The sequence below is a fragment of the Agrilus planipennis genome, unplaced genomic scaffold (assembly GCF_000699045.2).
Source record: "Agrilus planipennis isolate EAB-ADULT unplaced genomic scaffold, Apla_2.0 scaffold129, whole genome shotgun sequence".
Taxonomy (NCBI): Eukaryota; Metazoa; Arthropoda; class Insecta; order Coleoptera; family Buprestidae; genus Agrilus; species Agrilus planipennis.
In genome coordinates, this window is record NW_020440212.1 from 858,242 (window position 1) to 863,325 (window position 5,084).

The window sequence follows — 5,084 nt, forward strand, 5'->3', positions numbered from 1 at the left end:
TGCACACTGTCACCGCTACTTTTTAATCTATACATCGAAGACGCCATCAACATCATTAAAGACAGTACAACTGTAGGGATAGATGTGCAAGGGCAAAAGATTAGTATGCTTAGATTTGCAGATGATATAGCAGTATTAGCATCTAGCAAGGAGGACCTAGAGATAGCTTTAAATAAAATGAAAACGATATTGACAAAAGAGTATTTTATGAAAATAAGTAATAGTAAAACAAAAATACTGGTGTGCAAGGGAAGAAAAAGTGGGGAAAGAGCGAATGTAAAGATAGGAGACGAACAATTAGAAGAAGTGACTGATTTTAGGTATCTAAGAAGTCAGGACGGAAGGACTAGTAAGAATCTAAGCAGAGGATAACGCAGGGTCGAGTTGCCAATAAAATAAATCACTTCTATGCTCGCGAACGATTAATTTAGAAATTCGAAAAAGATTGTTAAAGGTGTATGTTTGGAGCGCGGCACCGTACGAGTGCGAAACATGGACGGTGGACGCAAGGGAAAAGAAAAGATTAGAAACGTTTGAAATGCGGTGTTACAGGCGAATTATGAGGATACCGTGGATAGAGAAGGTTAGAAATGAAGAGTTATTAGAAACAATAGGAGAACAGAGGACTCTATGGATGTCAATAATAATACGCGAGTTGATAGGACACCTTCTCAGGCATGAGAGACAGAAACGGAAGTTAGGAGGGGTAGAGGTAGACCTAGATTAGATTTTTATTCGCAAATAGTAAAGGATGTGTGATGTTCTAGTTTTAGCGAAATGCGAAGATTAGCTCAGGATAGGAAGGAGTACAGATGCGTGTCCAACCAGTCTTAGGACTGACGACGTTATGATGATGAATAACTTTTAACTTCTGTGACATAGGCAATTGTTTCGCCAAACTTTGACTTCTTCATGTTTACCACATAACTTTCGAAGAAACTATTAGTATTCGCCGAAACAATTGTCAAGGTAAAAATAAACATCAGAAATAGTGTCCGACCGAAACTGGTTTTTACGACCGAAACCGAAACCGAAACTAAAACTTCCTTATGAGGATCATGTTTTGAGAGAAAAATAAAGAAGACGTTATTATAATCAGTCAGTTTTATTTTTTTTATCTTTAAATCACATAGCTCTGCAGTCTTTGACATTTTCACTTATTGATAATCAAATCAAAATCAACATAACAACCCCTCATTTAAGGAAATACTTTAATTGCGCCTTAAAAATACTTAAAATAGCTGAGATGTTTATTTGAGTAAGTATAGTATACTTCGCTTGGATGGAATTTATCGCGCCGAACATGACCGAGCAGGGCGCGAGAACTCCCGAACGCAGTTTCGGTTTCGGTCGTAGTTTCGGCAGGTTTGCCGCCGAAAGCGAAACTCGCTTTTTTGCCGAAACTCGACCGAAACCGAAACCGAACTTTCGGTCGGACACTAATCAGAAGTTAAAATTTATTTATTATCAGTGTTTTATTCATATGTATTTAAAACGAAATTTATATACTATTCAATTTTGCGGTCAGGGAAATGCTCCGAATATTTAGAGAAAGTAAGGAACAAAAGGATTTTACGTTCGTAAACAGCGAAGTCCTTCGCGATTATCCATCGATGCAATGATCTATTGGCGTAAAATGATAATCCTGTGATCGATTCTACATTCTGATGAAAATAATGGTACGCTGTTAATAATTACCTTTCTGACGGAAGTAACATACAGTACATAGATTATACTATACATAATTAATTGAATAATAAAAATAGAATTGTTATTTGATTGCAGTTTTGTGCACGTTTGTGTATAAAAGTGCATTACTATTGAAGGGAAACAAATTGAAAATTACCAATCTCTTCCCGGAACGCTTTGAAAATCGATTCCGTTTCGTAAGTAAAACAGAAAACAAACGCGATAAACTGTCAATTGTTTACTAACATTCTTCGAGGTGTATTTGCTTTTGTCAATGAAACAAACGGTTTCATTAATTATTATTTAGCCGCGTGCGCTTCGCGACTTTATAATACCTGTAGGTACGTACAGGTATGCAGTCTGCGGACGGAGCAATGTAAACAGTTTGGTTTTGATTTACGGCGCTTGTATCGTGTTACCCGATTTACGGTAACCATAAGGGAAGAGAAAAAGTAATTCTGCAAACAACACGTCTAGATAAAAGAAACAATTCCACACTGCGTTACCGCGCAACAATATGTATATTGTAACAATCGTCAATTGTGTTTGACAATAAAGTAAAGCTCTAGTTTTGTGAATGGGATTACACACACTATCTATCTGCTTCGATTAAGTTACATAACATAAGTAAATGTGATTCAGGAATTCAGGTATCCATTAACAACTTTTAGAATGAGAGGAAGGGGGACATTAAACTGCAGAATTTTTAAAACGGACACAAAAACTGCCTTGTTTTAAATGTACAGTGGAATTTGTTTATTATGACTCCGCCTATATTGACCAACCGCTTAATATGAAGTAATTGCATGACTCCGTTTAAAATGACGTTATTTATTTCGACTAATTCTCAAGAAATCATATCTGGCTATAATGACCCAAATGATTAATAATAACGTTTTCGTATACTGATATTACAATTCATCGTTTTTTTTTCTTTTTCTGTTAATGAATATATACAATTTGTAGTTTTTCTCTCTATTAAACTAAATAACTAACCAAAATAGAAAGTTCTTTATTTTCTAAGACTATGCTTTAATTGTACGACACCCGCTTAGTATGACGTGTTTGTCATTTCCTTTTGATGTCATTATAAGTGGGTTCGACTGTATTAGTCAGTTCAACATTCGAGTATTTCTTTGGATAAGAAAGTGTTAAAAAGGGCCTTTATTTGTCAGCCCAACCCCTTTTGCAAGAACTAAGTACGAAACCCTACCGTACGTGTTAGACACGTTTTTTTTGTAGTGTTCAATTCAAGATTTATTAAAGCAAAACCAACATCGACGTTTCGCTTCTTAATTTGAGGCCTTTTCAAGGTAGGTTTTAAGTCACAACGTATGCTTACAAACCGTCTAGGTGCATGGTACATGAGTCCCCCAAAAAACTTAATATCACAAAAACACATATGTATAAATAAAATCNAGAGAAAAATAAAGAAAACGTTATTATAATCAGTCAGTTTTATTTTTTTATCTTTAAATCACATAGCTGTGCAGTCTTTGACATTTTGATAATCAAATCAAAATCAACATAACAACCTTTCATTTAAGGAAATACTTTAATTGCGCTTTAAAAATACTTAAAATAGGTGAAATGTTTATTTGAGTAAGTATAGTAGACTAGACTCATATTTCTTTTGAAGATGCTAAATGATTTCTAATCTACTTCGCTTGGATGGAATTTAACGCGCCGAACATGACAGAGCAGAGCGCGAGAACGGTTTCGGTGGTAGTTTCGGCAGGTTTGCCGCCGGAACCGAAACTAAACCTAAACTCGTTTTTTTGCCGAAACTCGACCGAAACCGAAACCGAATTTTCGGTCGGACACTACTGTTTTGTATGACACCCGCTTAGTATGACGTGTTTGTCATTTCTCTTCGATGTCATTATAAGCGGATTCTACTGCACTTTTATGAATGCGTGTTTTTAAAAAACATATTCCATGTGCATTTTCTTTCGTCGAATATAAAAAAAATCCATATTTCTTTATCGACATTTAATCTTTTTATCTCGCACGAGCGAAAAAGCATGATTTCGTGAACGTGGATTTTTTTTTCAACCAGGTCTATCTGAAAATATCTCGTACAGTGGAATTCGTTTATGATGACTCCGCGTATATTGACCGACCGCTTAATATGAAGTAATTGAAGTGTAATGTTTGGTTTTCATATTAAATTCTCTATAGGAAAGTTTGGATATAATGACTCCGTTTAAAATGACATAGCGTTTATTACGACTAATTCTCAAGAAATCATAATGACCTGAGGTTAATGAGGGAATGTTTTGTTGCTGTTGTCACAAAATGTCATAATCTTGAAGGGTATTAAATATCTGAAACGCTAAACTGAACAACCAACGAGACACCGGGAAGCCCACGAAACTCACTTACTAAGGCCGGTTATCCACGAAGCCGATCAGACTGAGGTCGGAACGATGACATTTTGACAATGATGATCGGGCACTTATAATTAGTAAATGAGTGGGATAATATCTATTGTCACTCCTCAATCTAATACCAGTTAAAAGGTGTAGACAGGATCGGCTTAGGACGATTGCCACAAGACGCTGCAAGCACGATATCTGTGTCTTTATTCTTTTCTATATCAATATGGGATGTACCTACATCGCTGAAAACGCATGAAAATTCTCTTTTTTGTCATGCAGTTGATTGACTTGCATCTGTCATGATAAGTGATGTACAGATGCATCTAAAAGCGATGCAGTTCTCTTATTACACAACAGCATCCTCGCCACTAGCACTACTAATGGAGCACTACCCTTCTTACTTTCAGTTATTTGAAATTCCCTTTATTCTGATTTCGAAAGTGTGTAATTATCATATATTCAGATAAATAATGATGGACAAAATATTCAAATGTAAAGTAAATTATGTTCTTATCTGGAAACAGAAGGCACTTGAACGAAATTGTTTTAACAACTAAAATAATTCATGTAAATAAACAATTAGTTACGTGTTTTTTGGTTTTAATTGTGTATTAAAAGGGATTTGTAATATTGGATTGGGATATTCTTTGAAGGAATAAAAGTTTGATAGTTTAAGTACATACACTTAATACATATTCGCAAAACAGAAATTCTTCTGATGACACTAAGGGATGGTGACCGCTAATTTCACATAACTAGAATTTCATGACTAGTTGATGATGAAATGAATTTCTAACGGATTTATAAAGACATTAGTTGTACATTTGAAATCACTACAAAGAAATTGCATAAGCCATTATTTTGGATTTCCAAAATGTTACTTCTTATAAAGATAAAGGGGAATATCAAATTAGAATTCAGACCGTACATTGTACAACCCTTAAGTATCTAGGAACTCAGATAAGTCAGGACAGAAGAAGTAGTAGGGATATAAAGCAAAGGATAGCGTAGGGT

General features: G+C 35.1%; 1 protein-coding gene across 1 annotated transcript in view; it reads right to left on the reverse strand.

Moving 5' to 3' along the window:
- Window positions 1-5,084, reverse strand: part of LOC108734476 (type-2 histone deacetylase 1-like) — a 19,120-nt gene that overhangs the window by 8,764 nt on the left and 5,272 nt on the right. The window lies entirely within an intron of this gene.